Source organism: Meleagris gallopavo, chromosome 2, assembly GCF_000146605.3.
Source record: "Meleagris gallopavo isolate NT-WF06-2002-E0010 breed Aviagen turkey brand Nicholas breeding stock chromosome 2, Turkey_5.1, whole genome shotgun sequence".
In the NCBI taxonomy this organism is placed as follows: Eukaryota; Metazoa; Chordata; class Aves; order Galliformes; family Phasianidae; genus Meleagris; species Meleagris gallopavo.
In genome coordinates, this window is record NC_015012.2 from 105,898,692 (window position 1) to 105,908,280 (window position 9,589).

Consider the following 9,589-nt stretch of genomic DNA (forward strand, 5'->3'; position numbering starts at 1 on the left):
AAAGCAGAAATATCCTCTGCTGCCCAGGCTGCAGCAGTACATCCTTAACACTGCTAAAAATTGCTCAGATTGCACATAGTTTTCAAGTGCACACATAATTTACTGTAATATGAAAAAAGCCATCTCCATGCACAGTATTATGATTAGCCACTGTGTTCACCTTTTACCATCTTCTGCTTGCTCTCTATTCCTTCTAGAAATGCTGCTGTTTGTTTGGTTTTTATCTTTCATTGCCATCTGCATTGAGAAGAATGAAATAATACTGCAGGGTGTGAATTGAGACTGAAGGCACAGTGCAGGATCAGGTCCAATTCTGGGATCTCTCCAGCTTACCACTGCACTATGGATACTTGCAGAAATTTGGAATTTAAACTTTCAATCTATAAAATGCACTTTGGGATGCTAGGTTTGCATTCCTGACTTACCCAACACTTTCCAGTCTTAGAAGTAGCTTCTGAAATGTGCCTGGGATGGAGCTGGGTGCTAATGTAGCATGGCTCTAAACAAGCTTTGGCCAGTCAAGTAAAACATGCTGTCTTCTTTTAAATGCATTGCCTGCGTACTTGAGATAGACCACGTGCTCCAATGCTCCAATGCTCTGCTACTGCCCCGTGTGTGCAAGGAACAGTGCTTGCAGGAAGGCACTTCAAAGATCACAGACAAGTTGTTTTTCAGCCTGGAAATACACATTTATTAGAAAAGAACAATAATGGTTTTACAAACTCACACCACACTGCATGAAAAACTCCCAAACTGACCATTTAAGCCTTGCATCATGCTGGAAAGCAGCAGCATTTGCTCCTTTTTGCCTTGACTAGCAATACTGCAGCACACTTGGCTCGTCTCACCTTGTTTCACACCACTTGTGTCGATGCACTACGATCCACACTGACTGCCACGAGCCCTTTCATACACAAATATGTTCAACAGCCCTAAGCACAAGGTATGTGAAAGAATGGGGTTCAGATAGCCCAGCTATGTGTGCAGTAAGCATATAAAGCAGCACAAGCACAATAACGATCCATATGTCTTCAAAAGCCATACCCTACAAAGCAGAGACATTAAGTATATGGCACAGGATGAAATGGGATGCAGTAATGGGAATGCAAATTGAATCTCGGCACCAAGTAAGTACCTCTATAGCAGAGGCTCCACCACACAACTGCTCTGCAGAAGCCATAAGGAGCACAGTCCCCTGGGACGTGTAAAACTGGATTAGACATAAACTTCAAAACCGGTGTGCTGCAGGATAATCCTATGCTGGCAGAAAGGGATCAGGGCTAATTTCTCTCTCTAACTTGCTTAATCTTCTGCGGAGATTTCTGAACTCCAGGTATCCTGCTGGAAGCTAAAATGCTCTCTTTTTCAAGGTTCAGCATGGCTAACTGAAAACACAGCAAGTTAAGCATCCCAGAGAGCAAAGTGATTTTTAATGGGCCTTTATGACAGCAATCTGTGGCTGGGGACAGCAGGTCAAAGCAAAAACATCATGATGCAGGTACGCCCACTTGGTCACTGTCAGGATGTCATCATCCAAATCACATCACATCTCAATCCACAAGTCCCAGGATGGTTTTATACAGACATGAAGTGCACATGTATAATTTAAAACCATCCAATAACAGAACGGTTTGGGTTGGAAGGGATCTCAAAGATCATCCGGTCCCAACCCCTGCTGTGGGCTGGCTGACCTTCCCCAGCTCAGGCTGCCCTCTGATAACAGGAGACAGATTTCCCTCTGTTTCACTCACACCAGAGCACAAACCTTGCTAAGCCTCATGCTAGTGTGAGCTTAAGCTGACGCAGCTCTGCACATGAAGCCTATCTCCTGCATTCCTTTTTTTGCCTGTGCAGAAAGAAGAGGCATTTGGACCACGTGGGTATCACCGTTCTGATATCAGTGATGGCTGAACAGCTTGGCAGCTCCTTGGGGACCTCCTCTGCCCTGGGATGGTTCCATTTGCTCCGTGCACACGCAGAGTTGTACCTGTTTGTGTATATAAGTCCACTTCCCCTGGGGCTGCCACGTTGGCTTACAATTAAATTGACATAACACAAGCAAAGAAACAAAAAACCCAACACGCTCCTTCCCGACAGGAAAGAAAAAGCATTGATCCAAGCACTGGAACATCTCACAACCCATAAAAACCTTTCAGACCTAAAAAACAAAAGAAAGAAAGGAAAAAATAAATAATAATCATCAAGCATTAACTAATCCACCATCAAAAGATTCAATCTTACACAGTGAAATAAAAATTAAAATAACATTTCAAACCTACAACAGGAATTTTCCCCACTGGGTGTACTCCCATGTTCCCATCTGTTAAGAGGGAAAAGTTCAGCAGAACAGTAGGAATATTTATTTCTTGATGAAGTGAAACGAGGGGAATTCTCAGCATCCTAACAGTGGTTGCTAAAGGTTTGGATTCATGTGTAGATGCACTATTTTTGAATGGAACAGGACCAAGAAGAGATGAGTTTGTGTCGAAACAAGCTGCCCGTGAGGTTTGCTTAGTGGCACCTTGGGTATACACACCCAACATGAGCAGAATCCCAAGATACAAGGCATGTATCAAAGGGAAATGGTTTTAAACTGAGACAGGGGAGGTTTAGGTTGGGTATTAGGAGTTTTTCACCCAGAGGGTGGTGAGGCAGTGGAACAGGTGGCCCAAGGAGGCTGTGGATGCCCCATCCCTGCAGGCATTCAAGGCCAGGCTGGATGTGGCTCTGGGCAGCCTGGGCTGCTGGTTGGTGACCTGCACATAGCAGGGGGTTGGAACTGGATGAGCATTGTGGTCCTTTTCAACCTAGGCCATACTGTGATTCTATGATTCTATATTATCTATCTATGGATACGTATGGCTATATGGGGTATCTGCCTCTTGGGATGAGATATCCTTCCACAGTTTAAATGCACTGTTAGCTGTGCAGGTAAAATGCTATTGCTAACCACTAAAAGGAGAAGTATCCAGAAGAAACTGTCTACTTTCAAGTGTAAATTAACTCTTACCCATTCATCTACAAACATCCTGTTGGACAAAAGGAACAAAAACTTGTACACAGAGGCTAGATGGTTAGATATAAGCGGACGCATGCCATAGGCATCTGCTCTGTTAATTATTAATTTAAATGGACACATTTAAAGATACATATTCTCATTATATGGGTAAGCACTTTTTGTTAGAAGAGGGCGACTGCCATTAGTGAGACTGGAAGGAAGAACTACGGAGAGCAGAGCAAGGCATTTCATGCAAGAGGAAGGGCAAGAATGAGAACACCTGCTACCAGAATCTGACACACATGGACAAGGCCAATACAATCCTCACATGCATGTCTTCATATGCATTCAGTGCAGCTCATGGAAGTTAATTCCTTGTACAGGATCTTTTTTAAAACCTGAGTTACTTCTGGGAGGAGCGCTGGGTTTCGCTCCAACTCAAACCAGACTTTTTCTTCCGGGGGAATTCCTGGATACCCCACGTTTGGAATACAGCAAATTAAAGGCAACAGAGAAGGAAAGAGGAGATCTGTCAAGAAGCAGGGGTGATGTCTGAAGGCAAAGAAACAAAAGAGCAGCAGCACAGCAGAAGCCTTTCTTTTTCTCTTTACCATTTTGTTGAAGTCTTTCAGGGCGATGATCTACAGCACGTTCTGTGATGAAATCAGCTGATGTCAAATAAAGCCCAACTCAGCCTTACTGCTGCTTAAGCTAAAAACAAAGATACACACGGATGGTTATGAAATGGCAATGAGGAATGGAAGATAATGCTTTGTTTCATCATTCTGGATTTATGAGAACTGTGAAATAAACGAAGATGCTGTATTTTAAAGAACGGATGTGATATATACGTACATTATAATAAATATAGAGGGATAATCACAGAATCACAGAATGGTTGGGTTGGAAGGGACATCAAGGATCATGAAACTCCAACCTTCCTGCCACATGCAGGGCCACCAACCTCCACATTTCATACCAGCCCAGGCTGCCCAGAGCCCCATCCAACCTGGCCTTGAACACCTCCAGGGATGGACGGGGCATCCACAGCCTCTCTGGGCAGCTGTTCCAGCACCTCACCACACTCTCTTTAAAGAACTTCCCCCTGACATCCAACCTAAATCTTCCCTCCTTCAACTTAAAGCCTTTCCCCTTGTACTGCTATTATTTACCCTTTCAAAGAGTTGAATGATAAATGGGTCATCGAAAAGAAACAACAAAAACAATGGGTAAAAATGTCTATTATGCTTCTAATCGATGACAGCAATGATTGGAAATCTGCTTAGGATGGGAATGAAGAACAGGTTTGACACTCCACACTCATGATTTGGGATAAAGGCATTTTACCAGTTACACGGCTGCAATTAAGATCATCTCAGTGGCAAACAACAGCATTGGGGGAATTATTAGTGGCTTATTTGTCATACTGAATTACCTGCCGCATGTGTGTGCAGAACTACGGGCTTAAACATTCAAACGAATTGCCTCCAAGAAAAGTCATCTTTGTTTTCATTGTCCTCAATTTCACACCCAGGCCAGCAACACAGAACGTATGCATGTCAGCACGAAGCCTGCAGTTTGAGGAATCCACACTGACACGACAAGAACTAATCCTATTATTTCCTTAACAGCATCTGAATAGGCATTTTCCAAGTACCGCTTCTTATTGTAAATTTAACCCGTGTGTTAATTCTCTTACTGAGATCTCAAGCTGCTTTCTCCAGAATCAGGGATTTAGGGGAATAAAATCTCTTCTATTCAGTTTTGTACTTAAGAGAGACGAACCTTTCAAAATTAAGTGGGGGTTTGCTGACTGCATGCCTTAAAAACATTTCATTTCTTTCCAGGGCATTTGGAAATGCCTCTAAAGCTAATTTTAGCGCATAGAAAACAACTTTTTAGCATATTTCAAGTACACACCTCCATAAGATAGACAGCAGTTTGGACAGCTGTCTTTAAATAAGAATCGGGAGTGCAGAAATACGTGATGGGAAAGATTTTCACCATGACTTTCATGACAACTTGATGAGTGAACAACCAATCCATTAGACTGAGCTACTTCCCACAAATTCAATACCCCTCCAATAAACCACAACATCCAAAGGTGATCAGGTGGGGGAAGAAGACTTGGGGAAAACAGGCTCCTTCCTGCAGCTGGGGAAACTTTTATCACCTCGTGCTCAGGGCAGTTTTCCTTTCTATAATGAAACACTGAAGTAAGCAGCTGGCGTAGTGATTGGTGACCCTTGGTGTAGGGTTTTGTAACCCTGCCTATGGTAGGGGGTTGAAACTAGATGATCTTTGAGGTCCTTTTCAACCCAGGCCATTCTATGATTCTATGAAAGCAAACACTCGACACACACACACGCTTACCATGCTCTCCTACAAAGCCTCACTGCTTGTTTTGCTGTGGGTACACAGGAACTTATAGGTGGCGTATTAAATATTGATTAAAAATAAACCCAAATAATTAGGCTTAAATTTTAATATCCATATACATTTTTCTGTAATGCATCACGAAGGGAATTTCATAAGGTTCCATGCAAGGCTCCGGGTTTAATTTTAATTATGTTTTTCTTACATAATTCACCAAATTCAGTAATGGGCGATGAGTCTCCCAGCCATTCAAGTGAGTAACGAGATTTATCAGCCCAGTTTGTCACACGACAAATAGGATTCAGAGCTGTTATAAAGGCGGGTGATGAGAGATACATGGAGGGAGGGAAGAACCAGCAGCACTTTTATTTCCATGTAATAATGCTAATAATATGCAAATGAGTCCCCGTCTTAATGAATCCTTCAGATGACTGCCACTTTCCAAAGGCTGAAAGAATGAACACAGCAGCTCAGCTGCTGGGTTTTCAATGCTCTTCTGAAGCCACGAGGTTACGAGTGCCCGTACCCATCCACTTCCACCTGCCCAAAACGACCCTCTCACATCATGAAAGGTATCCCCAAGCTCCTCGCATCATGCTTTTAAGAAATGGTGATCACATCAAAGGCAGCTTAAAAACGTGCATGACTGTTGAATGCACGCAGCCCTGCAGGGTGTAAATGTGGAGCACAACTCTCAGGGTGCCTAAGAGAGGATGCCAAATGCTCAACCCACCTTCGGACTGAGACTTGCTTTTCTACAACTCCTACTTCTCGAACTTGATTTTGGAAGTTTCTTCAAAATCTCTGCAAGGATTGGAAAAGCAAACTTTGCCGTCCTTCAGTGAGCACTGCAAACAGTTGCACTCAGGCTTCCGACATCAGCACCCCTGCAGCAGGCAGCAGCTCCCCCAGGAGAACAGGCTCATGCTCACGAGCAGGTGACATCAGCTATTACAATGGCCTCGAATGGTGCTCTCCTCCCTAGTTCTTTTATCCTCAAACACGTTATAGGAACACAGACATTTCAGATTTCTGCATCTCTTGCAACTTGCAAAGCAACACCACCCTGACTGTAGCATCCTTTCCCACATGAAAGGGAGCTCATAAGCAGGACGGAGACCAACTTCTTACACAGTCTGATAGCAAAAGGAGAAGGAGGAATGGCTTTAAACTAAAAGAGGAGAGATTTAGGTTAGGTGTCAGGAAGAAATTCTTTACTCAGAGGGCAATGAGGCCCTGGCACTGCTGCCCAGAGCTGTGGGTGTCCCATCCCTGAAGGTGCCCAAGGCCATGGATAGGCACTGGGCAGCCTGAGCTGGTGGGGGACACCCAGCCCACAGCAGGGGTTGGAACTTGGTGGGTTTTAAGTTCTCTTCCAACCCAACCATTCTGTGATTCTACAATTCCCGTCTGAAAATCATTTTTTCATTCCTGATCTGACATCCATTTTACTCAAGCTTCTCACACCTACATGTATCCACCCTGATTTCTAGTTTGTCTTCCCCTTCCCAACAAACCTTTAGGACAAGTGTCAACCATCAGGGTGTCTCACCCCTCTGCTCTCCAACCAACTCTCCAACCTGACTTCAAAGGTTTGTGATGTGGTATTCCTTTTTGAAAAAATCATTTACATGTATATTTATCTATACAGCCATTTGTAATTTATCCATGAATCAATCTCATTGAATATCTATTCACATTAAGTTCAACCCAAAATCGAAGCTCTAGTTTTAATGGCATTACATCAGCTATCCTTTTTCCCCTAATAACTCCATTTGGCACAGTTTTGCTTGGAGCAGCTGTTCAGTAAAAGAACAAGCCAGTGTGTGTCAGCTTAGGTCGTAACACATGTAGTTTTAAACTTTTAGGTTGCTTATCTGACCATATTGTATGTATGTCCCTACGAAGGATATCCCAATTTGGAAAGGACCCATAAGGTTCATCATGCTCCACACAGGACCTTCCAGAAACCATACCGTAATCTTAAAGACAAGTTATGTTTTAGAGGTTTTATAAAGATACCAAGAGAAAAGAGACCCTGAGTTCCCACACAAAACCTGTTTGAGCACACAAGAGATAACTGGTGACGCACTGGAACAGGTTGCCCAAGGAGGTTGTGGATGCCCCATCCTTGGAGGCATTCAAGGCCAGGCTGGATGTGGCTCTGGGCAGCCTAGTCTGGTGCTTGGCGACCTGCACATAGCAGGGGGGTTGAAAGTAGATGATCATTGTGGCCCTTTTCAACCCATGCCATTCTATGATTCTATCATTCTATGATTCTAATGCCAAAGAAGGTTGTGAGCCCTGCTTTGCTCACATCCTCAGGGAAACCACAGCATGAACCTATCCCTTTTCAGTCATCAAAGAACCTGCACAGAAGAAAACCCTGTAAATGACAGAAAAGCCTTGCACCAGCCTGCAGTACCCTCCTGGGGGTCAGAGCAGCCAGCCATAAGACAGCAGCCCCTGGGACACCAGGCTTCGTTAGGCCTGGCACTCACAGCATGGCCTGTGAGACGTGTCAGCTGGAAGACAACAAAGCAGGCCCTTGCCAATGTCTCCCTTCGCAAAACAACATACTGTATGACTTCACTGGGAAATTGCTGCCTCTTCACATATTTTGCTCCTTTTGACCTCAAATTGAGCTGTTTCTGCTGTGAGGTGGGACCTGCAGAGATGAGATTTCAACATCCGATCCAGCATCAGAAGAGCACTCCACTCACCGAATGCAAAATACACTGAACTAAACAAAGAAGTTAGTTCCCACTTAAGGTTACCTTTATTCACCAAAGGACAATGTCCTGCTCCCACATATTTACTACAAAATATCCACGTGGCTCAGGAATTCCTTCTTCTCCTACAGCAAAGAGAGACACCATGACTATATTGCAGCCATTGAGATACAGCATTTCCAAAATAAAAAGTGAAGTGCTGACTGTCCTCCTAACCCAAACAGCTAGTAGCCTACAGGTTAGCAAAATCACTCAGGAAAGACATCTCCAGAGATAGAAATTAGCCATGCTACACCTCACCATTCCTCTTCCTGGTGCGTTATGGGTGGCCCAGTGGTGAAGAAGTGGTAGGAGCTTCAGTTGGAGACCAAAAACAATCAGTTGCATCTGAAGCAGCCTGAGAAAACACAGCACTGCCAACGAGGGCACCACGACACCCTTCAAAGGAAGCGACCCACAGATTTCTGATAAGCCATGAAGCCCTTTGTTCTTCCCTAAATTACAGCTAAGTAGGCAGATGAAAAGAAGCAGCAGGTCTTGCAGCAAGTCCCACAGCACCCAAATAAAAGAGAGGAATGATGATGGACAAATAAGCTACCAGGCTGGGGAACATCACTTAATAGAGCAGCTTTGTGGGCAGCACCAAGCTGGAAATCCTTATTCCGGCCTTTACAATCACCACTTGAAACACCCTGTTGACACAACAGAATATGGCTCAATTTCAAGCACAGTTGAGGTTGAGTAATTTCAAACATCTTTTAATGTTTGTAGATGGTCCAGAGGGAAGTTGGCTGAAAAGATCTCCAGGGCAGCCACGTGGAAATCCATACAAACACTTCAGATCATTACAGTGCCGGGCAGGTGGGAGGAGTGGAGAATGAAGGGAGAAAGGTGAAGGCTCAGACTTCCAGATAAGTTGCTTGAAGCGTTTATTTATGTCCAGTGCCTCCATTACAAGCTTAGAATCGCAGAATCACAGAAGTGTAGGGGTTGGAAGGGACCTCTAGAGATCATGGAGACCAACCCCCTGCCAAAGCAGGTTCCCTACACCAGGTCGCACAGGTAGGCGTCCAGGCGAGACTTGAATATCTCCAGAGAAGGAGACTCCACAACCTCCCTGGGCAGCCTGTTCCAGTGCTCCGTCACCTCACCGTGAAGAAGTTCTTACGCACATTCGTGTGAAACTTCCTATGCTGCAGCTGATGTCCGTTTCCCCTCATCCTGTCTCCACGTACCACTGAAAAGAGACTGGCCTCACCACTATGGCCGCCACACCTCAGATATTTATAGACCTGGATCAGTCCCCTCTCAGTTGTCTTTTCTCAAGGCTAAACAGACCCAGTTCACTCAGCCTTTCTTCATAGGGGAGATGCTCCAGGCCCTTCACCATCTTTGTGGCCCTCGCTGGACTCTTTCCAAGAGATCCCTGTCTTTTTTGTACTTGGGGAGTCCCAGAACTGGACACAGTACTCCAGATGAGGCC

The 9,589-nt window shown here is 44.5% G+C and overlaps 1 long non-coding RNA gene across 2 annotated transcripts in view; it reads right to left on the minus strand.

Annotated features, from left to right (window-relative positions):
- Positions 1 to 598: 598 nt before the first annotated feature.
- The window catches only part of LOC116216366, a 41,307-nt gene continuing 32,316 nt past the window's right edge, over positions 599 to 9,589 (minus strand). For both annotated transcript variants that reach the window (XR_004159028.1, XR_004159029.1), the window contains exons 2-3: positions 3,610 to 3,709; positions 599 to 2,158 (exon numbers count right to left, since the gene is read on the minus strand). This is a non-coding gene — a long non-coding RNA (uncharacterized LOC116216366). The remainder of the gene's footprint in view (positions 2,159 to 3,609; positions 3,710 to 9,589) is intronic.